Source organism: Talpa occidentalis, unplaced genomic scaffold, assembly GCF_014898055.3.
Source record: "Talpa occidentalis isolate TD23 unplaced genomic scaffold, MPIMG_talOcc4v2.1 talOcc4.14, whole genome shotgun sequence".
NCBI lineage: Eukaryota > Metazoa > Chordata > Mammalia > Eulipotyphla > Talpidae > Talpa > Talpa occidentalis.
In genome coordinates, this window is record NW_023601433.1 from 77146697 (window position 1) to 77174690 (window position 27994).

General features: G+C 57.2%; 1 protein-coding gene across 2 annotated transcripts in view; it reads right to left on the reverse strand.

Annotated features, from left to right (window-relative positions):
• Positions 1 to 27186, reverse strand: part of FAM222A (family with sequence similarity 222 member A) — a 46444-nt gene extending 19258 nt beyond the window's left edge. Inside the window, exon 1 of one of the 2 annotated variants that reach the window (XM_054695278.1) lies at positions 27152 to 27186. The gene's annotated coding sequence lies outside the window, so the exon portion shown is untranslated. Of the gene's footprint in view, positions 1 to 26616; positions 26654 to 27151 lie in introns of those variants that run through there. The other variant, XM_037510981.2, reaches the window with a different exon arrangement.
• Positions 27187 to 27994: the final 808 nt, after the last annotated feature.

Sequence of the window (27994 nt, forward strand, 5' to 3'; positions counted from 1 at the left end):
TACTAATTTCACAACAAGCTCCTTGTTACCGCGCAATTATTCCAATCTTGTATTTCCCGAGCCGGTGGCAGCCTCCCGTCTGTCCTGGCCTCTCGGTAAATGAAAGGCAATCACGTAACCACCTTTCATTATGCTCTATTTTACTTTCAGCAAAGGTACCCTGAAAGAAATGATTTACTCTGAAAGGGACTTTTATTCAGTTTCAAAACCAATTTTCTCCTATTACTGTCTCAAAAAGAGAGGAGAGAGAAAGTAGGGGACGCGGGGGGAGGGGAGGTGCTTCTCCCCCACCCCCCCCAATCGCCAGCCTTAACACAGCGACGCAATAAAAGCTGCAGTATCCACTTCCCGACTTCGATTTCTGGTAATTTTAAAATATGCCATTACAATCAGGCAGAAATTATACAGTTTAAAAGGGAACGGAGGGGGGTTTAGTGCCGGATGAAAGCCCCTGACTGCAGGCTGAGGCGCGGCCCCTGGGGGCTTGGATGTGAGGGCAGCGGGAGCCCCCGGCCTGTGGGACGCAGCCCCTCACATGGCACCTGCCCGTTGGGACACCCAAGGACAGAGGCTGTGCCCCTGGCGCCCCACAAGCCCAAGTTCGTGACAGACTTTCTTGCAGGTGCCCACCCTCCCCACACTGGGCCACAGACCTCCCCAAGCCCTCGGGCAATCCACAGCACCACAGTCTCGTGCTCGCCTGGAAGGTCAGCAGCCTGTGGCCACCCCACACGGGCCCCCCTCTCCTACTCCAGCCCAGTGCTGCCGCTGCCTCTTGCCACTCTGACACGGGGGTCGGGGGACGGAGGGAAAGCCAGAGGCAGCCAGTCAGCAGCAGGGCCCAAGATGGGGAGACAGCACCCTGCCACCCAGCAGGCAGTGGCTGGGTGGACCTGCCCTTCACCACAGGCAAGGCAGCGAGGAGGCCAGCAACCGGGTGCGCTGAGGAAACGGGCTGGAAGCTAGAACCTCCCGGGGCCTAGCACCTGCTGTGTGGCCCCAGGGGAGACACTGCCCCTCTCTGGCCTTGTAAAAATGGCTCCATGGTCCCTCTCTGGTCATTTCCTCTAGAGGTCTGGCTGTGTCTAGCTTCCCTCTGGAGGTCTTACTGACCTCTGGCCTTCCACAGGGTGCCAGGCCCACAACTCCTCAGAGGCCATACACTCCAGCATGCCCCACAGTTGAGTAGGACAGCTGGGGGCTGCAGTTTTTAGGGGGTGAGGGGCATGCTTGCGTATTCTGAGGTCTCCACACCCTGCACCGAGGCGGGGCTCTGGTTCTCAGAGTGCTCTGATATTGGACGCCCAGCAGTCCTGGGAGCTGAGGGGTCACCTGACCCAGCTCAGAAGAGTCCCTGAAAAAGATGGTATCAACACAAAGGCCTCAGCTCGGCTGTTCTAGTGGAGCGGCCTGGATCATTTCATGTCTCCAGGGGATCAGCACTCATGGCCCTACATTCCACAAGACCATTTGGAAAGAAGGGGATCCTCTCTCTGCACCCACAATCCCCCCAGCTCAATGACCAGCGAACCAACCCTGTGTCCTGCTGCTGGGGGCGGGGGTGTCCAGTGTGGAAGGGGCGGGACCAGCGGCGCCGGAGGAGGAAGGGACTACACTCCCCGTCCCTGAATCATCCCCACTAGGAAGCCCCTTCCCTGGCCTTCAGACTTCCCCTGGCCGCAGAACAGAGCCCAGCCCTCTCTGCTGGCCCCTCCTCCCCTAGCTCCCTAAGTCGTCCCTCCAGCCTGGCCACTTCACACCTCCAGGCCTTTGCCCGTACTGCTCCGGCTGCCCACAGCACCCCCACTCCGATCCACCGTAGCTCAGACTCTGGCTCAGCTGTCCTCTCCTCCGGGCACCCCTCACAGTCCTCAGCACACACAGTTGTAATTGCCAATTTTCATGTCTGTCTTTCTCCACTGGACTGTGAGCGTCTCAGGGCCAAGGACCATGTCTTATTTGTCTCTTTCTCCCCAGTGTCTGGCAAAGAGCAATCATTTAATAAATAGGTGTTGAATGAAAGGTGGAATCAGTGAATTGGTTATTGTCTGATGAAGTGACTGAGGCCCAGAGAAGCCAAGTGTCCTGCACAAGGTCACACAGCAAGCTAGAGACAAGACTGGGTCAGGCGCCTAAAACACAAGATCATCCCGCACCCCTACCATGCCCCATCTCTGCTCGTCATCATCGCCTTGTCTGCAGAAAGCACGCCCCTCAGAGCCCCCACCCTGACTCATTACTCCCCAGCCAAGGGCCATCCTGGGAGCATGGCTCATTCGAAACCCTATCTGCACATCGGGCTGTTTATAAGCCCAAGGTCTTTTGTGACTTTAATAATAAAAGGGGGGGGCGAGATGTCAAAAGCCTCCATGATTAGAATGCTTTGGCATCATTCCTGACATGGGGGCTGATAAGACGTCTTATCTTGGAGGCACCCCGAGGAAAAGGTCCCCTCCACCAGATAACACCCCCAGCTGTCGATATGGCCTTTCATAGCTGAGGATTTAGATAAAGGACATGTGACAGGGCAGGGAAAGAAAGGAAGGAACTTTCCAAGCCAGAGGAGGCATTGAGCCCACTGCTTGCCTTGTCTTTATTTTTATAAAAGAAGGGGGAGTTGGGGCCTTTTGCCCTGCCGGTCTTTTGTCATCTCCTGGCCTGTCAGGCTGCAGGGAGGTGTTGGGGAGCCCCGGGCCAGTGGGAGGGGGAGCTGAGATAACAATACCTGCACATTAGCACTAATAACAGCTGCATGAAGCCATGGATGGGCCCCCTGTGCCACACCCCACGTGCATCCTTTCCAGTGGCCCCACCACACCCTCTTAGTGGCCTCGGGTGGGTGCTGTTTTTAGGTGCGCAGATCAGGAAAGGGTCACAGAGAAGGAAAGTAATCTGAACAGGTCACACAACCTTTAGATGGCAGAGCCTGAGGGTGTCGACCCCGGCCTGAACCTGCACCCTCAGGCCCAGATGGTATGGTCCGCATCCCTGGCTCCATTGCTGCGGGGATCTATTAGCCCTGGTTCCAGTCAACTGGGCAGGAAGGAGCGAAAGTGAAGGTTGGCTGCCCACTGCCCGAGTCGACTTTGATATTCTACTCTGGAAGGGACTAGGGGCACAGAGGGTGATGAGAGGAGGAGAGGGTTCCCAGGAGGCCACTTACCCCATAAACATTCATGGAAGACACCATGTGAGGCAGGCCTTGGGCAGAACAATACTGAGATGATTCAAGCCCAGGCCCTGCCCCTGCAAGGGGACCATTTTGTGGTGTCTGTCATTTATCCCCCTACCCTTCCATCCGCCCATCCATCCATCCAGGCAGCAGGCAGTTCCTGAGAATCCTTTAAGGTCAGCCCCCAGCTATGTGCTGGGAGACCAGCAAGCACTAAGAATGTCCTGCTGTAGGGACCATCCAACCAGAACTGACTTCCCACTCCCAGCCCATCAAAAATGGACTTTCCTGGCTTCTCTCTGGAGCCTCCAACATTTCCCCAAAAGATGGGTGGACAGAACTGTCCTTCATGCGTCCTACAGGTCAGCAGACTGCCCTGGGCTGGGCTGCGCTGCACTGCAGGAGGGCAGAATGCGAACACATTCTTGGGCTCCACACAGGGCAAGGCTGTGACGTCATGAAGGCCAAGGTTTATGCATCTTCCAGTCCCTGGCCATCCCCCTCCCTGGAGCTACGCACTCTGGCCTGTGTGGTTCCATTCAAGGCCAAAGATTAGCTATGGCTTGGACAAGAAGGTCATGCCGGACCCAACATCCAATAGTACTAGGAGTTCAGAGAGGAGGGCCTGCCCCGGAGGCCTTGGGGTAGCACCTGTCAGCAGGGGCCAATGACTGGGGTTCTGATAGGCTGAGTGACCTTGAAGAAGTCACAGAGAGGGAGATGAGAGGAGGAGAGGGAGCCCCTCTCTGAGTCTATTTCCCTCATTGACTCTGGATGGGGAGGGGCCTTTTTGCCAAGCACAGAACTAGGTCCTCCGTCCATCAGCATGCAAGGGGGTTCTGGAGGCAGTGCGTTCATGAGCCATTTAGAATCTTGGAGACAAGAAGGTGGAAGACCCAGCAGTTCACATAAAGCACCGAGTGGACCTTGAGGACTCTGAGTTCCCTACAAGGAAGATGCCTGCTATTCCTGTCAGCCTGACAACCCTGATGGAGAAGGAGCAGGAGTCCCCACACGAGTCTCACCTCCTGCCCTTTGCTGTACTTGAGGTTCTCTGTTGTGTCCTTTACCCTTCCCTGGCCATGGAGCCTGCCCCCAAATGCAGAGAAGAATCTGAAGTGGTAGTCAGAGGGCAGGGGCTTGGGGAGGGGGATGAGCACTGGATTAGGAGCCAGAGAACTGCGGTAGGATTCTGGTTGTGTGGTCCTATGCGAGTCACTTCTCTATTTGGATTTGAAGCACAAAGCCTCAGAAAGATCAGGCTCCCTAAACAGTGAATGGCCTGCCCTCTTGGACAGGACAGAGGGCTGGAGGGGCCCTTGTCCAGGAGTGAGATAGGAAATCTGCGTGCACCAACCCCCCACCGCCAACAGGAGGAGCCACTGTCTATGCCACCTTCCTCTCCTCTCTGCCCCTGCCCCTTGGTCCATCTGCCTCTCTGTCCTGGTGTTTCCCATTTCCTCTCCTGCTCTCTCTCTCTCTCTCCCGCCCTCCCTGACCCCACTCTTCCCTAAGCCCCCCAGCTCTGTCTCTGCAAGGCAGCCAGAGTAGAAGCCCACCCCACCCCCTCCCACTGCTCCCTCTCCCCATTCCTGTTCTAAGCCCGAGGCCTTCCAGGGGACCCTGTTAATAATTAAATGTTAATCTAAAAAGCAATTTGAGCTGCGGCTAGGCAGATCTGGTTAGAGATTACATTAGCATGGAGGAGGCGAGGGTAATTTTCTTTAACCCCTCTCCTGATCTCTCAAGCCCGGGAATCTTCAAGTCACACTGGCACTGCTGATTAAACTGGTGCAGGGCTTGGCTGTGGATAAGGGGCCTGTGAAAAGTGATTATTTCCCACTGCCATTTGGGCCTCAGCACCAGAAAGGGATTTTTACTCTCTCTTTTTAAGACTGGGGGGGGGGGACTCCCTTCAAAAGGATGCCTCATCTACTGCCAGGATTTCTGCTGCATCCACCTCCATTGCCCGCCCCCAAACTGGCAGTTTCTCTAAAATGCAAATCTGAACACAGACACATACCTGGCTCTCTCTGTTCCCAGGACAGAGGTGCCAGCCCCTGGCCTGGGGCACAGTGCACCCCTATTCAGTCCAAGCACCTCATTTGGCATTGGAGCCAGAGATACCACTAGTTCTGGGCCACAGGGGGGATCAAAGAGTGAACAAACAATCACGGGTTCTGGATGGCAGGCAGCAGTCCTGAGGCCCGTGTCCCTCAGGACATGCCCCTCACAGCCACACTGGCAGGCCTCTGCCATGCAACCCATTCTGCTTGCAAGCCCTTCCTGTAAGATTCTACTTGACTTTCAACTGAAGCCCAGGTTTCTCAAGGGCTTCTTGAAGACACACATACAAGGTGCTTGATAAGTGCTGATGAAGTACTGAATGGAGTTCCCAGTGTGGCTGCCCCAATCCCACTTTCATAGTTCACGGTGTTATGACCAGTGACCAAGCGCAGCAGGCCCTCAGGAGAATGTTCCTTGAAGGACAGATGGGCAAGAGGTTGGAGCAAGGCGGGGCTCAGGAAGCAGCCCGCTAGGATCCAGGGCGCCGAGGCCCTTCAGCACCATGGCCAGCTCCCAGCGCATGTGCCCTGAGGGAGGGGGCGTGGCAAACCCTGGGAGCTTAGTGACGTCAGTCACCATGGGAACTAATTTTGATGTGAAGGACCTGGGCAGCTCTCTACCTCTGCAGACTGATTCCCTGACAAATGAAGCACCTACTGTGTGCCAGGTCTGTGTGGATGTTAAGACCCTAGCAGGAGGGCCTCCCCTGGTGGCGCAGAGGTTGAGCGCTGGGCTGCGAGGCTGCCCGAGCCTCTGCAGGGCCGGTTCGTTCCCCAGCCACCAGCGAGGGTCCCACCCAAAAAAAAAAAAAAAAAAAAAAAAAAAGACCCTAGCAGGAGAATGGGGAGAGAACTGCACGAGTGGTTTGAAGGACCATTACAAGACTGGGTGACAAATGGTAGCCATGTTGGGGCCACCCTCGCTAGCCCAGGGATGTCAAGATGAAAGGAGAGCCCTGCCTTGTAAGCAGGTGATAGTATTGCATCCCAGGATTTGGAGTCAGAAGCCTGAGCCTTATCCCTTACCTACACCCCAGCTTTATCCCTTAACTCTGCAGCCTCAGGGGAGTCCCTCCATCTCTCTGAGCCTCAGTTTCCTCATTTGGAAAAGGGTTTAGTTCTTTTCCAGGAATTAGCACAAATAAAGTGCCAAGAAAAGAGTAGTAACTCCCTAAGTGGCGGCTGTTATTAGTATCATTTATAACAATTATCGACAGGCAGGTAGGAAATAGCCCAGTGATGAAAGTGGGGGAGGGGCCCCAACAGTGGACCGCACAGGCAAACATATGGGGACTTGAACTGGAGAGTGTGGAGAAGCTGGAGCATCTTCAGGTTCTGGGGAAGAAACCTTCTTAGTGAGTAATGGAGAGTTCCCCATCTGTGAGGACACGCAAGGTCACCGGGACGGAGGGGACAGGGACCCCCAACCTGGAGACAGGGAAATCTGCTTTCTGTGGACAAGCTGATTCAGGGCAGGGGGATGCTGAGGTGCTGGGTGGGAAGGCTGGGAGGAAGGTCGCATATGAAGGCTCATATACCCCTCCAGATGATAAGGTGAGGGGCTGCCATTGCCACTAGTAACACTGGCAACAAACTTGGCTTGTCCTCCCCCAGAGCCAACAATCCCCACCCAGTGAGTGAATGGGGGTGGGGGCGCAAAGACCCCAGACTGCCCAGCTCCCACCTCCTGCAGCACACTTCCTGCTGAGCCAAACCTCAACGTGGGAAGTGTGGGGTGGGGCGGCTTTAAGGATCAGTGGCAGTCCACAATCCACCCAGCTTCCAGCAAAGGGGTGGGGAGGGTAAAGCCAAAATCAACACCCAGTGTCATGAGTGCTATGATGCTATAATGGGGCCCGGGGCCCAGGGCCTGGGGGAGCTCAGTGGAAAGGCCTCAATCCAGGGTTTTTGGAAGTCATGGAACCTTCCTGGAGGAGAAACTTGTAAGCAGGGTCCAAAAGAACAGTGGGTGTCGGGCCTCCCCTGGTGGCACAGCAGTTGAACGCTGGGCTGCGAAGCTGCCCACAGCCTCTGCAGTGCCAGTTCAATCCCCGGCTGCTGGGGAGAGTCCCACATGGCTCACAGACCTCTCCTTCCGCGTCCGTTGCTCCCCTCAGCAGTGCATTTTGTCGGTCTGCCTGTTCTGTTCCCCGCTCTGGTGAATTCTCTCACCCTCCCATGCTTATGACTATACCTAGCACTCGTATAAATAAATAAATCTTTAAAAAAAAAAAAAAGAACAGTGGGTGTCACTGGGCAACTCTGGCGTAGGGGTCCATGAGAGGGAACACTATGTGCAAAGGTGAGACCTGCTGCAGAGTCAGGAGGGACTGGGGGCTCCCCTCCATCCTTTCATCTATCCCCTGACATCCCTAGCCCCCAGTCCCTGCACCCAAAGCTCAGGGTTAACCTGGAGACAGGGAAGAAGGCAATCTAATAATCAGAGCAATAACAAGACCTGCTTTTTAGTGTTCCCCATGGACTCAGCACTTTACAGAATCACCTCATTGAATACACCCCACGCCAGGGAGGATGGTGATGGCTGTGGTTGGTGTACCCAGGAGGAAAGGTAGGAAGGGACTGTCTAGGGCCTTGGGGTAGGTGACGGGAGGGAGGAGAGCCCACGGCGGCCTGGGCCAGACAGACTTGAGGAACGGACCTGAAAGAGGAGGAGAAAGACCAGGCCTCAGGCAGGGATGGCCAGGAGTGTTTAGGAGAGAGAGCAAGATGGGTGGCTGGGGGGCGCATGGATGAAAGTGGCCACTTTTAGTACAAAGTCGAGGATCAACACATGCTTCTGGGGGTCAGGCTTGCAGAGAAATGAATGAAAGGGGCAGGAAACAGGCCAGGGACTTGGGTCCTACGACAGCACCAACATACATATATATGATGCCCTGAGAGCCAAACCCCAGCCGGAGCTCCAGCTTCTGCCTCTTGCTGGGCGCTGGGCTCTAAGCCCCTTTCTCGGTGGGGAGCTGCCCCTGTGTCATCTGGCCACAGGGCACTGTGACTTAGGCAGCAATGAGGTGCACAGCCAGTCCACCTGGTTGAAACCCGAGCTCTGCCAGGGCCGACTCTATGACTGCATCCATCGCTGGGGAGTTCTACCCTTCTGTGCTGCTCTGGACTTCTAATTTTTCTACAATGAATGTTCATCCCTTCTTCTTCTTCTTCTCTTTTTTAAATAGCTTTGAGAAAGGGATTTCAACCACTGACCACCTGGAGACAGGAGGCTGGAGCCTATTTGTAAATTCACTGATGTGATGGGGAGCTGCTGCTCGGGAGGAAGCGGTGGTGGCCGGGGAAGGTGGAGTAGAAGCAGGGGTCAGGAAGGCCCAGAGGCCGTGAAATCCAGGCACAAAAGGAAGCAATGAGCTATCTGGGGAGCCAGATCTGGTGAAGCTGACCCCCCTCCAGGTGGGCCTGTGACTCCTCTGCAGCGACCCTTGCTCCAACCACGTGCCCACCGCCTTGGCCTGCAAGTCATCCCCTCTCTGCAGGTGCCAGTTTGACTTTTCCATGAGGAACTCATTTCCTTCACCCAGAACCCCCCCACTCACTTCCATGGCATTTCTGACTATTTTCTAAGGTCCTGGGTGACCTGTCCTCACTCCCTACTCTGCTGTCACTCTCCTCTTGCTCACCCTGGTCCTTAAACAGGTAACCTTGATCACCCCAGGGCCTTTGCACTTACATTCTATCTTAACCTAAATACCATGCATCAGTGCTGTCCAAATGTAATGAAGTATCTATTTTCTAGTAGCCATAGAGAAATGATGTTTAAAAATAAAATCCAATATATCCAAAAAAGTATTACTGCAACATGTAATTAATATTTCCAATGAGATATTTTACGTTGTTTTTTCACACAAAGATTTGAAATCTGGTGTGGATTTTGCCTATTTAGGACCTCTCAATTCAGAGTGGGCCGCACTCTGTGCCTCCTCTATCTCCTCATTCACACTTCAACTCAAACATCACCTCCTCCAAGAAGCCCTCCTTTACCACCCTGTCCAAGTTAGCACCCCTCTTCCCTGGCCACTATCCCATTACCATTGTAGTCCCTTTATTGTCATTGCCACTCTGAAACTATCTTACTGATTAATGGTGTAGCATCTATCTCCCCGATGAGAGCACAGATGCTGCTGTGTTTGCAGACTGGAACACACAGTAGGTACTCAGGCTGGGCAAGTAGTAGGGGAGGGGAATGGCAGCCCAGGGCCCTTGTTGACATCCTGCCCCACCTCAATCCAAGTTCTAAATTCTAATCTTGGTAATGAGAGGCAGAGATCTACGTGTGTGTGTGTTTGGTGACGCACAGACAGACAGACAGACAGACACACACACACACACACACACACACCTCTCACTCCCCCTGCTTATGAATAGCAGACCCAGAAGATGGGCCTCCTTTCAAAATCAGCCCAGTGCAGAAAAACGGCTGTGACAGCACAAAGCCGAGATTGAATCAGCGACGGGCCCGATTGCCTGGTGACGGTTACAAATGATCTGATGTGGAAAAGACGCGATCAGATGTGTGCAGAACAACGGCTGCTCTGAGCCCCCACACGCCAGACAATGGGCTGCAGGGCGGGCGGGCAGGTGGCTCCCAGAAGCCGTGTACAGAACGTGCTGATCTGCTGAGGACCCAGCACGGGTGTAGCATGGAGGGGGCCCTTCCTCGGGTGCAGGCCCTGGGCTGGGCCACCTCCGCACCAGTACACGGGAGCCCTGCTGAACCGGCCATCTATGCAAGGCGAAATCCTGCCCGGTACCTGGGAAGACTGTCCCCAAGACCTTAGCTTAGCTCTGGCCAGTTGGGTGATGTCTGGATTTTATTTTCTTTATCAAACTTGTCATTTCCAAATACTAAAAGGTGATTATTACTTTTGTAATAGGGGAGGAAAAAGAAACTTCTCCTTCCATTTGGGATCTCACAGGCCCCTAGCTCCTGCTCTCTAAGGCTTGGAAGGATGGGCAGGAGGGGACAATGCCCCTGCCATTTACAGTCCACAATGACAACAGGAACTTGCTCCGGCCCGCAAAGGGTGGGGTGGGGGCTTAAATCGGCCTGTGCACCACTCCCAGATTATCAACTACCCGGTAGCAAATGCCATCTTACCACAACCCTCTCCAAGCCCCAAGAGAGAACGCATGGCTTGTGCAGGGGTGCACAGCAGCAGTAGCCAAGCTTGGGACTTGCATACCCATTTTAGGCCAAGCACATAGTAGATGCTCAATAAATCCCCACTCAACAAACAGGCTGCATTTGCTCTTTCTTTCTCACCCGCTCCTTGCATGGCCCAGGGCTCACGGTTTTCCTCTCCTCTCTGGCCATCTGTCTTGGGGTCTCTCCCCCTTCATTTCATTGCACAGTTTACTACTTCAACTCAACAAACCCCTCCATACATCTGGAACACCTGGACCTCCAGGGAGCCAAGTGGATACTTGTCAACGCAGGTGGGTGAGGAGCATGGGCTAAAACACAAGGCAAACCCGACCCCAGCCTGTGTTGTGGAGGCGCAAGAGCTAGGAAGCTTCTGGAGGAGGGAGAGGGCCCTTTCCACAGAAGGTGTGGGCCAGGGAGCTGCTTCATTCAGCTGCAACCATATGCCAGGCACCAAGCCTCAGCCCATCCCCGGCGGTACAGGTGCCCTCGCTGCCCGTTCCTCTCGGGCGAGCAGAGCTGCAGAGAGGACAACGGTTTTTCTGAGGCCACTGGTAGGATGGTGCTGAGGGACAGCTGGGATTCCAGTGGACTGGCCATTCCTGGGGTGGACCCGGTTCACTGCCTTCTTCCTGAGGGGCCAGTGTGACTGGAGACCCAGCGGCAGATGTCCAAGGGGCTGCTCTGAGGCCAGTGAGGTCAGCCCTCTAAGCACCTCCTAGGGTGTCCTCCTAGTCTCCTGAACACAAGGCACTGCCCCCTTCCACCTAACAAGCAGGGCCCAGAAAGGACTAAATGGCACTGGACTAAAGCACAAACCCAGAACTGCTGCTGAGGCCCTGGCTCTGTCACACACCAGCAGGAGTCTCTGAAGTCACTGAGTCCTTTGGGGCTCCTCCATCTGAAAAATGGAGCTGGAAACCACAGCTGCCTCACCCCACAGGTGCAGGCCAAGCCCCACGGTGTCCATGTCAAGAGCAGTTACTCAGCGCAGGGGGTTACTCTCATGACTACCCTCTCACCCACCACCCACTGGGTGCCCACTGTGCCAGCCTCCTCCACCCTCAGCTTTCACTGTCAAGGGGCAGAAAGACAGTAGGGGGCTTAGAGAGGTACAGAGAATTGTCGGTGATCTCACGGCGCAGAGAAGGAGACAGGAGGCCTCTGCTGGCCTGGCCTGGGGATCGTTTGCGCACAAGAGCTAAGCCCCAACTCCTGCCCACATGGTTTATCCTCCAACTCCCCAGAATGAGGCTCCAAATGTACCCATGTGAGAGGAGACAGAGGGGTGGAAAAAGTGGCTCCACTGACTGAGCCTGGCCCAAGTGCCTGCTGAATGCCAGGCTTGGCACGGGCAAGAGTCAAACGCAGCAGGGATGGTCAGGCACCCACCCAGCAACCCAACCCTGTGGCAGACAGAGCTTCTGGGGGGGAAGAGCTGCCTGGAAGAGGGAGCATCTGAGTTCCCTGACTGTGTGCTCTGCGGGCAAGTACCGCAACTGGCACAGAGCCCACAGGCACCCAACGGGGCCCCGTGAGTCTGATGGACCAGGCCTTGCAGGGCCAGCAGAGCAGAGGGGCGGAGGTGGAGGCCAGAGGTAGTACTTTGAAGTCATTCACCCACTGAAGTCTCTCGACCTCCCAGAGGTGGAAACTATTACCCGAATCTTCCCACAAGGGAAACTGAGGTGCAGAGAAAGGAAGCCACTTGCCCAAAGCCACCCAGGGAGGGCAGAGGATGAAGGATTTGAACTCATATCCATTTGGCCCCACAATCAGTGACCACCACACACCCAGAGCCCCCAGGTGGGCAAGTGGGCCTTTGGGTGGGGTGCGTGAGGCAAGCTGGACACAGGCAGGAGGGGCTGGGAGAAGCTGGGGTCTTGATGGTCAGGCTGAGGCCCGGGCACATCACCCACAGGCAGTGGGGAGCCCTGGAGAAGGCAGAGGTAACAGGACTCCAGAGCTGGCCCGTGAAACCCCCACTCTCCCAGTCCCCAGCTGTGCAGCCTCGAGCAAGCCCGCGGACCTCTCTGTGCTTCAGATTTCTCAACTGAAGAAAGGGGTTCACATCAAGGAGGCTGAATCTTTGGCACACAATGAATTTCATGCTTATTAATTTGGGAAGGAAAAAGAGCCAGCCAAAGGTGATGGATGTGGGCAGTGCCCAGTCTGGAGAGTCGTGTCACTGGGCCCGCACCCACATCTGGCCCTGTGTGCTGGGTGCAGCCAGGCCCGGCTTGGCCCGGCCCTGCCAGGTGGGTGCCAGGCTGGGGAGGGGTGGCAGCGGCGCCTTCGAGCCTCGCCAGGGCATGCGCCAGCATGTGCATGCGCGCCTCTGTGTGTGTTGCTGCAGCAGCTTCTATGCAAACATGTTAATTTGTTTTCATTTTGTGTTTTTTTTCCCCTCGCAGGATAATTGGGTGAGTTTGAAGTCTTGGCGAGGCTGCTGATTATAGCTATTTGGGTGGTGCCCTCGTGGGGCTTGGGCCCTGCCTCCCGCCTCTGGCAGTGAAGGCGGTGCTGGGGGTGTCTTGAGGGGTGTGTGGAGCTGCCACTGGGATGTGGGGGCTCTTGCTAGCTGGGGATGGGGAGAGGACTCGTCCTGGGACGCGCATCATGCCCTCCAGCCAGACAGCACACCACCGAAGGGGCAGATCATGTCTTTGCCCGGTTTGCTGCAGTTAAAAAATAAAAAACAAAAAACCTCCAACATGATGACATGGTTGTGTCAAAAAGGAAGAAAAAAGGCCCTTGTTATTCTCATTGTTTGGTTGCATTGAAAAAACAAAAAGCTGGCAGCTCTGGAGCCCCTGGGCCCACATTTCCATGAGGCCATCATGTCCGAGTTTTCCACCTTGGAGAAGCGGATGGGCTTTGGGGTCGGAGTGTCTGAGGTTCTGCAAGTGGCCAAGGCCGGTTCTGTGTTCCTAAGCCTCCTGCCCTGTCTGAGAAGGCCCTGCCTCACCCTGAGAGCACTGCAAAGAGATGGCGCTGTTCTCAGGAGCAGAGCAGAGAAGGGAGAGCTGAGCTGGGTGCTTCCTGCTCCTGGAGTGTCCTGCACTTGACCCCGTCCCTGGACAGGCAGCCTGGTCACTCATCTGTTTGTTTCTGTTCCTCCCACCCCTGGGGACCAGATCCCCAAGGGTCAGGGCTGCATTTTTGGTTCAGACTTCATTGACGGGCTACTATGTATCACCCTGGACCAAGAGCTGGTGGCTGTGAGCAGCTTGAGGCCCAGAAGAGGGGTTCTAAGTGGACAGGGGTTGTAGAGGGGTGGGGTGAGCAGGGTCACACCTGCAGACGGCTGTGTGCATGCATGTGTGTGCATGCACATGTGTGCAAGGGGACGGGGACAGTGAGAGTGCTCCAGGTGGAGGCCCTGGCCCAAGCCAAGGCCCAGAGGCGAGAGTGGCCTGGCAGGCAAGCTGGTCCCCGGTGGCTGGAATATGCCATAGGAAGCCATGTGGCCTGTGGGAGCTTCCTGCGTGTGGTCCCGCGCCTCCCACAGGGCTGTCACAGAGGGAACCCAGTCACTGCATGCAGTGGACAGCTTCCCAGTGGACCAGGTGGGGTAAGGAAGAGACTAAAGGCTCTTTGAGATCCTGGACTCCTGACAAGTCACTTCAGTTAATTGAGCCTCATTCTGCTTATCTGTAAAATGATGCTGCAGCAGGGGCCCCACGAGACACTCCCTGCCACATTCTTACGCTCCTAAGAATTACCTCCACATCCCCAGCACCCGCCCACTGCCTCAGCTGGTCCCCTCGCTGCTCCCAGCAGGTGGTAGGGATGCCGGGAAACTCCAGGCAGTGCCTTACTTGAGAACTGGCATCCCCACTGTTGCCAGGAGAGAATTTCTATTTCATTCCCATTTTTAAGCAAAGGAGATGGAGGCTCCCAGGTTTAGTGGGTCCCGTGTTCCATCTCCACTAACACTGCAGCTACTAACCCCAAGCCTGGGCAGGATGGGGGGATGGAGTGGACATCTGATGTCCACCAGGGGACAGCCAGCCAGCAGCCTGCTTGAGGCCACCCGGACAACAGAGGTGGGCATCTCATGTTGCAGCCCTGGGTCCTGGCATCTGAGACCAGCAGGACGCAAAGGACAATTACATGGGAGAAAAAAAAAAAAAAGACTTTGCAATGGACCAAACTCTGGCCCCACAGCCAGCTGTGTGAGTATGGCAAGTCGCCTGTGCTCTCTGAGCTTCACTGTCCTCATCTTCACATGGGACATCCACCCCTTACCTTCACATGGGACATCCACCCAGGGTTGGTGGGTGTCTGGCTCAGGGACAGCACACAGTAGGCCCACAGCACACCAGGTTAATGGTTGACCATGGCAGCTCTAGCAACCAGATCCCCCAGGAAACAAGAGGCAGGCAAGTAACAGTGGAGGGAGGCAGCAGGGAAGAGGACAAGCTCCATGGCCAGTCCCCTGGGGGTGGCGGCAGACCTCCACGGAGGGCCGGGCCTCCCTGGTCACACAGGGTGGCAGCTGGCAGCACCCCTCCCCCACTGGGAGCTACACAAAGGGGCTTCTATTCCCTGCTCTGAGCATGTGTCCCTGTCTGGTGGGGCTGCACCACCCTCTCCCCACTCTGCTGGCTGCCCCTCCTGGCCGAGCCTACCCGAGCATGCACAAAGGCTGTGTGTCCCTGCCGAGCCAGCGTGGCCTCAGAAGACCTGTCCGCAGAGAGCTCTAAAGAGTCCTGGGCAGGGTTCACAGGTCACCACAGGGAGGGGCTAGAAGGCCTGAGAAAGACTTTGGAGTGGGCCCCAGCTTCCCCATCTCTCAGCTGCGCGGCCCTGGCAAGGTCAGTGTGGACCTCGCCTTTCTCATCTGTGTGATGGAGACAATGATAACATTCCCAGCTTCCCGGGCTGTTGAGGATTCTGTTAGGCGGGGTGGGGTGCAAAGACTGCATCCAGAACCTCAAGGCCACTGGGGAAGAGGTGGTGGGCGAGGGATTCCCAGGTCTCAACCAGGGATGTGCTCAGCCCTAAGCTGGAAGCTTGGTGGGCCCAGCCCCATGTGGGAGAGGACACCACCTCCTGGTAGGCCACCCCACTCTCTCCAATCCATCTAGAGAGCTCCAGGGGGTTGATGTTGGTGCTCAGGCTGGGGTCTGAGGCCCCGACTGCTCCTGGTCCATTTTCAGGCAGGGGAGTGACAACAGCCACTGCTTATGAAACACCTACTATGTGCCGAGATTTTTAGCTATAGCACACCCTTTCAACTCCACGGCTACTGTGGAGGGCGCAGCAGGAAGGCGTAACTGTTATAGCATCAGGGGTCCAGAGACCCAGGCCGAAACCCCAGCTCCACCACTCCTGGCCGTGGGACTCAGGACCTCACATCCCTAATGATAAAGAGGGCAGGCTACCCCCAAACAGACGTGGAGCCCAGCCTCAGCAAGCTAGGAATCCTGACCACTGGGGCACTGCCCCGCCTCACAGATGGGGAAACTAAGCCCAACTGGCAGCAGCACCGTGCCGAGCGCAGGAGCTTGGCAGTAAACCTGACGCATCATTCTAGAAGGTGCACTTGGGACCCAAAGCCAAGTCGAGTGGACCCGGAGGCCCCCTTCTCCTTCGGGGTTCAGCAAACATATTTTAGCAGTTTTTTCTTGTTTCACAGATAGCCCCGGCTCCATGGGCCCTGCGGCCTGAGGAGGGCACAGCAGGAGGCCTGGGTCTGGAGCGCGACCCCCAGAGCCCTCACCCTGCCACACCAGGTCCCCGCTTCTCCCTCCCACCCGCTCAGGGCGGCCAAGTGCACAGCGGAATACCGAGTAATTAAGCCAGCGCACACCATCCGGGCGCTGGGAACACTGTGGAGTTTCCCTTTTATGTTTATAGCAATTGTATGAAAATGTGCAACACGGAGCCGCACCAGCTGACAAATGAGACGAAACAGACAGGATTCCGGGCCGGCTTTTTTCCGGGCCTGATTGGCATTAATTGTGAGCGTTTACAAAGCACAACTCGGCGCCTGACATTTGCTTCAAGCGAACGTTTCCTTCTAATAGTTTTAATGATTACAAGGGGAGCTGGTGATCACCGCCGGGCGGGGCGCGGGCTGCCGGTGCCTGGCCTGAGCTCCTGCCAGGGCCTGGTCAGCCTGGGCCTGGCGGGGGCGCAGGGCTCCCCCTCACCCCTGCCACCTGTTGCTGAGAGCCACACTGAGTCCCCAGCCTGGGGGTCTCGGGACCCTGCAGAGGGTCCAATTGCTGGCACACCCTCAGCTGCCAGTTTATAAAGTTGATGGGGAAACCCACCAGCTCAGTGGTCCTGGGTGCAGACCTGGGGGAAGAGGGGGCAGGGGAGGGAAGAAGAGGGAGCTGAAGGGGGAGGGCCTGCTTCCTCATCTTACAAATGGGATAGGAAGGACCCCACTAACACCCGCTGCTGTTTCCTTGCCAAGTGACCTACAATGTGAGGGGCAGGGAAGGCAGCTGGAGTCACGCTGACCAAGGTCTCCAGTCCACCTCCTCTCAGTAGCTTGACCTTGGCAGAGTACAAGTTTCAGTTTTCCTCATCTACAGAAGGGAGTTTAGAGTCCCCGCAGGCGACAGTGGACTCCAAAGGAAGGGTGCAGAAGCGCCGAATTTCTGTCAAGCCAAGAGCCCCTATACCATCTCCTCCCTGAACAATCCCTCAAATAACTCACTGCTCGCTCCCTCAATAAACACCCTATGTGTCCTGATTAGATGTGGGTGAACAAAGACTCCCCTCCTTGGGGAAGAGATCTGACAGAGAACCACTTCGCATGCGATTGTCCATTAGTCCTTACCCCCATTTCACAGAGGAGGAAACTGGGTGGGGCACAGAGAGGGAGACAGCACCCTCCAAAGTCACCCAGTTGAAATAAGGTGGCTGGTCAATGGAAGCCTGGCGGCTCAGAGGCGAGTCCTCTTGGCACCCCTGGGAGGGGCTCATCTGCCAAGCCAGGCTGGATGCCCAGGCAAGAGGCCAGGCCTAGGGAAGGGGGTCTATAAGGTCTGGCCAGTCCCATCCCTTGGGGGTTCTACTTTCCAGGCTAGAAGTGGGGGAGGAAGTGCCTGTCCATGGCTGACAACCAGCTCATTCCCACATTTCCAGCAACACTGTGCAGCCGCCACACCAAGTCCCGCTCTCCAGGCCACAAAAGCAGCGTCAGTAGGCCAGGTAGGGCAGGATGGGGGTACTCGGACAGTGGCTTGGCACATGCAAAGGCCCAGAGTGCTGAGCAAACCCAGTGGGTCCAGGAGCTGCTGAGTCTCCTCTCCCCTGTGGGGACCTCTCACCCCTGCCCCCCACTCCCTGCCAGGGCCTGACTTAGCCAGACCCATCCTGCAGGAAAGCCCTTAGGACGGGTCCCAGCTCCATGCTTGGCTCCAGCCAGAAAAACCTTGGCAACTGTTTCTTTCAGAGGGTGGAAAGGGAGAAAAAAAATTTTTAAATGGGGATTTTTTTTTTCTTTTGCATATGGTGGCACAGATGGGCCCATGATCCATAAAAACTGTTTGCAATTAAACTCCCACTTTGCATGGCTGGATTTGTCGGTTGTCTGAACCACGATTCTGGGGCTCCACACTGACAGGGAGATGGGACTGGGGCAGGGTGGGGCCAGATTCTGCCCAATGGGCAGAGGCCCAGGAACCTGCTCTGGGCTTGGGGCCTAAGCTGATGGGGCATCTTGATAGCCATGCCAACTCCCACTCTGGGCATCCCCCAGCCCTCGCCAGGAGTCGGAGTGTGGCCAGGCAGCTGGGGTGGGGCTTGGCTGGGCTTCCCTGCCCAGCAGAGACTTGGCCAGTGCTGGGTGCCCTGGCTGCCAGGGGTGATGAGGGTGGAGAGAGTGCAGCTAATCACCATGCAGTGCCAGCCAGAGACTAGATCTGGGACCTGGGACAGGCAGAAGGGTGGTCGGGCAGGCAGAGTACAAAGGCAGGTTCAAGGCTGAGCAGCCAGAACCTCTGGCCCAGTTGGCAGAAAGCACCTTGGGTGGTGCCAGGAAGAGCTGCCTAGGGCCAGAACTGGCTCCGTCCCCATCCCCAGTGGAACTAGCCCAGCCTCCTTGTGCCTCTTTGAAGCTGGTGGGGAAATCAAGGCAGGCGCTGAGAACAGCTCAAGGGCCTGGGTTTCGCCTGAGAAACCAGTGGGCTCCCTCTTTATTTAAGGGACTGTTTCAGAGGGTTTCCAGAATGGGGCAAGGCCTGCACCCCTTCCCCTACTCCCGGGCTCAAATAAGCCAGCTTGCTGCTCCAGTGCCGCCCAGGATACTTGCTTGTTTGGGTTAAAAAATGCATCATTTGGCTTTGGGAAATCCTGAGATCACGAATAATTGCTCCCTGATGAAAAGAAATAAGGCCCTGATACCCCTTCCCCCGCCCCCTCCAAGCTGGGAAAGAAAAGTCATAAAAATAGCTTGTTATCTCACCTATTGAGGCTCCGACTGGATGTTACTGCTAATTGGGTATAACATCCTTGTCTTGTTCTCTCAGAAGCTAAATCAAGAAAGCGCCACTGCTGCGAACTAATTATATCTCCGGCCTGCAGCCTGCAGCTTGTCTCTCCCTTTATTGAGTTAAAAAATGGTCACGAACCTTCATCTTTTATCCCCCCAAGCACTGGGTCCAGGCTGCCTGCCAGGCGTAGCCTGCGAAGCTTGGACAGCTCTGTAGGAAGGTCTAAGAGGGGCCTTAGGAACAGGCGGTGGGGTCAGGAGGGAAGACCCTGCCTCAGGGCAGACCCTGCCCCCCAAGACTGGCCCCCCTCTCCCAGGCCTGATGCTCAACTCCTGGAGAGAAGGACTTAAGCCTCTCTTCTCCAGTGTCTGCACCCATGGGAAGGTCTGTCCAGTGAGCATTCACTCATTTATTCATTCAACAAACATTCTGGACACGTACCTACTGTGTGCAAGGCACGGTCCTAGGCTAAAGTTGCCAATTAGACTAGAGGTAGCCCCAAGCACCAGCTAATCTTCCCTGGATGGGTAGAGATGTGGAATAAACACACTTAGGATGGAACATGCTTCTACTCAAAGAACTGCCAGTTTCCTGCTGTGGGATGCCAAGACCACCCCTGGCTCCCTCCACCGTCCCTTTTTTCCACATCCCAGCCACGTACTAACCCCCGCAACCAACACTTTTGCATGCCTGCCCGAGCTGCTTCTCATGCTGTTCCCTCCACTTACAAGCCCCTCCCCCTTTCCTAGAACATCCTGCTTCGTCATTTAGAAGCCTACCAGCTTTTAAAACTTCAGTCTTTAATGACACCTCCTCCAGGAAGGCTGCCTTGTTTGTCGCTGTCCTCAGTCCTGCTCCAGACTATGGACTTAGGGCTATGGACTTTGGGACTTGGTTTGAATACCAGCTCAGCCACTTAGCAAGTGCATGACCTCCTCTGCTTACCAGCTGAGTCTAGGGTTCATCATCTCTAAAATGGGCTAAGAATTCTCCCTAGAGGTATTGAGAGGGACATTGCAAGTACCCTGCAGAATGATGACTACAGGATGCCCATGCAGGACCTAGCTGTCAGGAATAGCTCAATAAAAACTGTTATTATTATATAGACTGAAAGTGCCTGGAATCTGCCTGGCACTCCTACAGTGAGCATGTGCTGGTCTGTGTGGATGGGGACACAGGTCTCTCTGGGAGGTGGAAGAAGGGGACAGATTCTCACATCTCAATAGCTCTCATGGCTGAAGAACCACCCACAGCTTCAGAGATGGTCCCCCAGAATCCCTGGTACCCTAGTCCTCTGAATTGCACAGAGACAGGCCGGAGGGCCCCCTAAGCTCACCAAAGTGGGTCTAGCAAGTGGGCTTCAGTGCATGGGCCTCGCTGATTGATTGGTGCTGCCTGCCCAGAGCCCTGGAAAGAACCCAAGGTCGGAGAAGAACTCAGCAGGGGTAGAGGGCAGCAATTGATTGGCGATGTCTGCCAAGGGCACAGTGGTGTAAGGCAAGTCAGGCCACGAATCTGCCATCCTTGACATTTTACAGAGGACGCAGCTGAGGACGGGCTGGGGTGGGGGTTGATTTGCTCAAGGTCATACAGCTTATAAAGGCAACAGCTGGCCCCAAACTGGGTCTCCTCCATCCCTGCCCATGGATGCTTCCTGTGACAGCCCCACTCAGCCCAGTGCCAGCTAGAGGACAGGCAGAAGCTTGTGTACAGATAATGAAGGGGATTCTGGTTACCTGCCATGTGACCCAGACTGTCCCTTCACCTTGCTGAGTCTCAGTTTATTCATTTACACAACAGGGAAAAAAAAAACACCCTTCCCAGAACCACATACGGATTAAATGAGAGAACAAAATACCAAAGCAGGAAGCTCAGTCTGTCACACAGCACATGCCAGAAAGTGTCCTGTGATTACCATAATAGGCAAAGGTGTTCAAAAGGAAGTCTCAAAAACTAGGAGTTGAAAGTGCCACTTCCTCCAAGGAGCCCTCCCTGACTACTCAGTCAGAAGTAATCATTTCTATCTCTGCTTTCATAGTAGGTTTTGACACTGGAGGCTCCAGAGGGCAGGGGCCACGTTTGGCTTTTGTACTGCTGTGTCCCCCCGCCTACAGGTTTCCCGTATTGTGGTGATGAACCCACCATACTGTGTTGGAACGTCTGAGGTCTCACCACCTTTCAAGGCAGTTGGGGCTTGTTCATCTTTTCATCCCCAGCACCTGGCAGGGAGCCTGGCCATGAGCAGTGAATCTCTCAGAATGAACGGATGAATGAAGAGCGAAAATAGCAGTTCCTGTTTACTGCCCACTGGCTATGGGTTACTGCCAAGCCTCACAGCTGCCCTCCAAAGTGGACCCTTGCCCCATCTGACAGACCAGGAGGCTGAGGTCACACAGGAGCTGCAGGGCAGGGGCCATTCCTGAGAAACTGCAGACTGGGAGACCCTGCCACCGTGGCCCCAGTACCAAGCTCAGGCCTGGACCCCTAGGGGTAACTGCCCCTCCCTTGGCAGCAAATCCTATAGCAGACAGCTGGCGGCTGGACCTCCCTCTTCCTCCCCCTCCAAGGGAAGCCCCCTCCCCGCAGACTCTGGGTCATTAAGTTCTGCGTCATTAAGTCCTTTTCCCTGGGAGCCTGTTCACAGCCAGCCTCAGCCTTCCCCCCTGACCTCCTGGGCTTTTGTCGCCTGTGCCCTTTGCACAATGGCAGGGGCTCCCAGGGCCCCAAACAGCTGCTGTGGCGGTGGGGCCATGCTGCCTGGCTGGGCTGATGCCTGAGCTTGGCCCACCCAGTTTTGAGGGGCTCAGTGAGCTCCCCAAATCACTCAGCACTCCCAAGTTCATCCCACCCACAAGCCTGCTAGAAAACTGTTATTATTCCCTTGAATAGATGAGGACAGTGAGACCCAGAGAGGTACAGTGGCTTGTCTAAGGACACACAGTCATCAAGAGAACAGAAGCTGGGGTTCCACCCCAATCTGTGACTCCCAAGGCCCTGCAAAGATTGCCAGACTGACTTATGGCACCCAGGTCCTATCACATCCCTCCCCCGTGAGACACACCTTCACTGCTTCCCGTGCTCTTCTTCTGGACATGGTGGGTATTTAGCTCAAGATCCTGGACACACTCTAGTTCAGTTCCCTTTTACTTCCACCCTCTGATAAGCTCCCATGTTCTTCCTGGTCATCATGCCCCTTGGTTCTCAGACTTTTGCCGGCGACATCATCTATTCACTCCATGCTGGTCGGAGCAACCCAGTCCTCAGGGGCCAAAGCAAAAGCACCCTCTGTCAGGAAGCCCTCCATGACCAGCATTTTAGTTACTTGTGGACTCATCGTACCCTTGATAGAGTCTCGAAGCTGTAAGATTCCTTAGCTTTGCCACTGAGACTGTCGCCCGCAGGGTATCTGCACCCACCTGGTGCTGGGTGTTTCCCCAGTGGAACCACCACTTGCTTGGAGGGAGAGCTGGAACCAAGGCTTGCCCTTTTCCCCAATTTTGGCTGCCAGCAGACCTTATATTTCTGCCATTCCCTGGCTGTGTGCCCTCGGGCAGTGACAACACCTCTCTGTGCCTACTTCCTCTCTGATAAAATGGGAGTCTCAATGGGAATCTTCGGGTTATGACTTAAACCCTGGAAGTTCTCAGACAAGTGATTTCCACCCGGGGATGATTCCCATTATCATTTCTGTCTGTACCTCACCGGAGGGGCCAGCACATAAATTTGGGGGTCAGAGAAGCTCAGTTCCCACCACTTACTGTCTGTGTGAGGCTGAGCAGGTGGTTGATTCCCCAGGGCCTCTATTTTCTCATCTCTCAAATGGCCCTAACTCTGCCCAGAGGAATAAACTCCCCGGCGCGGCCACCCAGCTTTTGTCTGAGGCCTGCAGCAGGCACCGGGCGATTTCTCAACCAGCAAATCAATGGTCCAGGTGGAAGGAATCCATTCCCCTTCCAGCCTCCTCCTACCCACCCCCTCCGCCTCCAGAGCCCCCTCCCCACCCCCAGCCAGTGCAGACTAAAATAGTCATTAGGCAGATTTCAAAAGATGTCAGTAGCTTATAATTATAGTCGACATCCTTCTGAGATAAAAGTGATTACCTTGGATGCAAATCACTTAGCAACCAATCAGGGCGGCGGGCGGCGCCCGCGGAGGTGACCGGCCAGCGCGGCCCTCCGCCCGCAGCCCGCCCCGCACCGGCGGCGACAGCGCACAATAGCTCTTGACACGCAAATGGGTTAACACAATAAAGGCGGCTCCGGCCGCTGCCGGGGGAGAGCAGCAATTCCCGGCCCGCGGGAGGTAATAAAGCGGCCCTTTTGTGCGCGCCTCCTCGTTCTCACCCCCGCCCCGAGCCCAGAGGAATCGAATCGCCGCCTGATTGAATTACGCTTCATGAATATGAGCTGCTCCGCTCGCGTCCTCCCGTCTGTGAAGGATTGGAAGGCGGAGGGGGCAGGAGGAGGTTGGGGAAGGACCCCCTGACGAGGCCCCAGCCCCCCAGGGGCTCAGATGGCAGCCACGTGTGCGCACCGTGCAGGACAGCCCGGGTAGCTGGGTGGGGGACCCCGCAGGGGCAGCTGGAAAGGTGGGGGCCCCTGCCCTGGGGTTCTTTGATCTTTGGAGCCAGAGCTGCTGGAGAGCACTCAAGGCCCTGCTCTGAGGACAGGCTAACAGCGGCCACAAGAATGGATGCCCATGGAGGGCTTATGGATTCCCCACCTCCAATGCCGGCCCTCATAGCAGCTCCTTCTCACAGGTGAAGGAACTTCAGCCCAGAGAGGTAATGCTACTCACCCAAGGTCACGCCGCCAACAAGTGGCTCTTAACCAGGAGCAACTGCCTACCGATGGGGAGCCTCCAGTTTCTCATGCAGGGGGCTCAGAGCCCACCCAGCCCTGGTGCACCGCAACCGTGAGGCTCTGAAGGGGCAGGGATGGGCAGGCTTAGGTAGCATTAGACAAGTAATAAGGATCACTGAGGGCTGGGGGATGAGAGCTAACCTTGAGAGGGGACTGCCCGGATGGGCTGAGAGCACCCAGCTCCCGCAGACGTGGCCATTCCTGCCAAGGGAGCCCTAACTGGTTAAGCTCTTCCCTGCTTTACCTCCCCATGGCCCCATTCACCTAAGCCTCAGGACACAGTCCGTCGGGGCCACGGTCAGCACACCCCAGCACTCACAGGCCTAAGACATGGCCACTCTCATTGCCTGGAACACTCTCTCCACTGCTCGGCCCGGAGGACCCCTTTTTGTCCTGAGCGTCACACAGCACCCCCCCTACCCAGCCCTTCCTGACTCTCAGGCTGGATCCGGAGCCCCATCTATCAAAGTTTCACGACCAGGTCTACATTGTTTGCTGCCCCACCAGCTGGGCCTCACTGTCTTTCCCAGGTGAGCTGCAGGCCCAGCCGGTTCTCTCAACCCTTCCTGGCAGGTGGGTTTCCTGATATATCTTCCTTTCTCTGTTGCTGGAGAAAGGGGTTCCATGGGCAAGGCGAGCAGGCTGACCTCAAGGCAAGGGCAGAAGATGCTGTTCTGCTCAACAATGTCCTGTACGTCTAGGGAAATCAGATTCAAATCTGGTTTTCAGTGTGGCAAGGGATCTTGGTAAGGCCAGACTCCAAAGCTCACAGCCCTGCCTCTCACAGGGGCCCTCTCCAACAACTGGGGTACCTCTCCTCCTGCCACTGGCGGGAAGACCTGGGGACTCTGGAGCCCAGGAATTCAGAGCTGAACCTCTGCGGTTGCCTGGCTGAGCACCCACAGGCTGCCACTTCCTTTGAGCCTCAATTTCTCCATCTGTAAAATGGGCCGCAGCAAACAAAAGAGCCACTCCAAGGAGTAACAGATCTTATAAAGTGCCTGACACACAGGGAGAGGCTGGGCAAGCTGGCACTCCCTCCTGCTCATCACTTGGTGCTACTGCCAAGCCCAGGGAAGGGAACAGAAGGAATTGCCTGGTTCTGACAGCCCTTCCCTCCGCCTTGGCTATGGAAGTGTAAATACTCCACGGAGGACCTCCAACTGCCTGTGTTTGTGGATCTCTGGCGCGCACTCCGAGTTTGTTTCTAAACTGGGAAGCTTCGAGAGGCAGAGCACAAACAGCCCTTCTGCCCACCTCTCCCCCCATCTGCTGTTGCTCCTGTCCTTGGAAGCCTGTGTGTTTAACGACACCATTTCAGCTGGAAATATCATCTCCCTGCCAAGCCCCCAAAAGCAGCTCCACTGATATTTATTGACCTGTTAATCTAGCTGGAGAGCCTAGCAGAACAGAAAAAAATGCTCACTGCATAGAGACTGGGGTCTGGCTTCTCATAATGCCCCCCCTCCCACACATACACACACACACTCTGCTCTGCCCCCCCCCCAACTCTCCAATGCTGCTGAAGCATTGACACAGTTCTCTAACCTTTTCCTAGAAATGTGATCACAGCAGTTTCACCCACATCTGACTCAGGCAGCAATTGCTGGAAGGAACTTAGGAATCACAGCCAGCAGTAGGTGCCCTGGGCCTTCACAGGAAGCTGGGCCAGTGGTGGGGAAGAGAGGGCTGGGGCCTGACCCCATCAAAGCCAGAGCCTGGCAGAGACACACTTTTCAGCCCTTGGCCATTCCCCTAAGGAGCACCACCTGGGCCAGTCAACATCATCTTCAACACCAAATGGAGACGGGGCAGTTGGGGGTTAGGCTTAATCAAGGCCCCTCATCTTGGGGCTGAGCAGCAGGGAGATGCCCTGGATCTGGGGGGTAGTAAGCTCCTCTGTACCTTCTGGCTGGGGGTGGGTCACCCATACTTTCCTGAGGGGAAGTAGCCTTTTTAAAGACCGGGGACCCACATCTCTCTGGGGTCCTTGTAAACTTCAATCTGCTGGCTGGGTGTGTGGGGTGTACAGGGAGGTCTCCCCTGTGGCATGCCTTTTGAAAGCAGAAAGTTGCTGTTTAGGAGTTCTGAGCCCCCAGGCACTGCCAGGCTATATGGGCTGAACACCTGTCCTTGGGGGGAAGGAGCATCAGCAGGGACAGCTGGGACTGCCTCCCTCCCCCACCTCATCAGTCTCGGGGGGGATTTAGGTCAGCGGACTGCAGGTGGGGGTGGGGGTACCCGGCTTTCACTCCTCCACTGCCCAAAGGCATCCAGGCCCGCCCCCTGGTTACCGCGACCCGCCTCCTCCGGCCTTGGGTCAAGACAAGTTGAGTCGCCACGGTAACTCCAGTGACATCAGAGACCCAGCAGTGACATCACTCCACGGCCCCCTCCGGGGAACCCCAAATCCCTGCGAGTTTTTTGTAAGAACGTGGCTCCTACTGTCTACCCTCAGAGGGCACAACCCTAAAAAGCAGCCACCCACATGGCCAACCCTCCACATCCTTCTCTGAGCTGATGTCCCTCTAAGAGCTCAGGAGCTACTTGGGAGAACCCCGAGCTGTCCCATCCTGGGTGCACCCCACGCAACCCCTCCAAAGGCTCGGGAGCTCCTGGGGAATTTTCAGAGATGGAGTCTCTATCTTTGTCAGTTGACTTCAGGTGACCCCTCCGCTCCAGCTTCCGCCCCGCCCCGAACCCCGCGGAGCCCCCCGGGTCCCCACCTCCAGTCGGGGCGGCTGTCGGGCCCCGGCAAGTTACGCAGGGGAGGGACAGAGGCGAACAGGGGCATCAGGATCCCCCACCGCCCGCGGCAGCTTTCTTTTCAATCCCGGCTGCGCCGACGCCAGGACGCCCCAACTCGCGTTCGGAACCCCGCCCGGGAACTCACCGGCCGGCGGGCCGTCAGGGGCCCCGGTCCTCAGCGGCGACGGCTGTGCGCTCGCGGGGTCGCGGCCATGCAGAGGCGCCGGCGGCAGTCCGAGGAAGCCCCCTTGGGGGCGAGGCCTCTCCCGGGGGGCAGGGACCCCGTCGGCGCCGGCGATGCAGCCGCCCGCCCCGCCGTCCGAAGTGGGGGGCTGGCGGGCGGGGGGTGTCTCCGCTCAGCGCGGGTCGCGCGCGTCCGGGACCCCGGCCGTGCGGGCGCCCCGGCGGCGCATCCTCGCGGGGGTCTGTCCTCGCCGCGTCCGGCGGGCGGCGCTGCGCCTCCCCTCCGGGCCGCGCTCGGGGCTGCAGCTCGGGCCGCGCCGCTCCCTGGGGCGCCCGCGGCAACCGCGCCGGGAGGCCGGCGGCCGCGGCCCGGCTCGCGGGTCCCAGCTGCAGCCTGTCTTTGTTGCTTCCTCTCGCTCGGGCGCCCGCCCGCGGCTCGCGGCCCCCGGGTCCGCGCGGGGGTGGGGGGTCGCCCCCTCCTCCGAGGTTGCACGCACCTGCCGCGGCCCGGGTTCCTCACCGGGCGTGCACCGGCCCCCGCAGGTTGCACGGAGCGGCGGCGAGAAAGCACCGGCCCCTCCTCCTCCTCCTGCTCCGAGCCGGGCGTGGGGGGAGGGGAGGCCGAGGCGCCGCGGCAGCGGGCGGCGGAGGCTGGGCTGCAGCCCAAGACCTCGGCGCTGAGAAACAGCCGGTCCGGGCGGCGCAGGGCGGACGTGGGGGCGGCCGGAGGGCGCCGGACCGGCGGGCGAGCCCGCGAGCTGCAGCAGGGGCGGCGCGCCCGGACTCTCACGCGCCCATGGCCCGGGCGGCGCGCGGGGGCTCCGGGGCCTCAGCCTCGCGCCGCCTGGCGCGCGCCGGCGCCTCGCCTCGCCTCAGGCCCGGGGGCCGCGCGCCGCGCCGCGCGGGCGGCGGGCCCGGCTCGTCGCTCCCCGGCTGGCGCGCGCAGCCTCTCCGCGGAGCCGCCGGCCCGGCCGTCCTGCCCGCTGCTCCGCTCCGGCCCGACTGACAGGCTCGAGCGCCGGCAGCAGCCACCGCGCCTCGCCCCTCGCCCGCCCCCCGCAGCCCAGCCCAATCAGCGGCGGCCGAGAGGCGGTTACCAGGGTGACGCGGCGCCGCGTCCTGCAGGGGGCGGGGCCGGGGGCCGCCACGCGCGCTTTTCGCGGCAAAATTCAAAGGCCGGCAGGGCGGCTCTCCAACCCGTCCCCAAGCTAGGGCGAGGCGGGACCTTCCTGGGGAGGACTGCAACTCCCGGCGTGCAGCGCGCCGGCGCCGAGCGGAGGAGCCCCGACTGAGGGCGCTGGGCAGGCTGGTACTTGTAGTCCGCTTATCGGGAAGCCGGG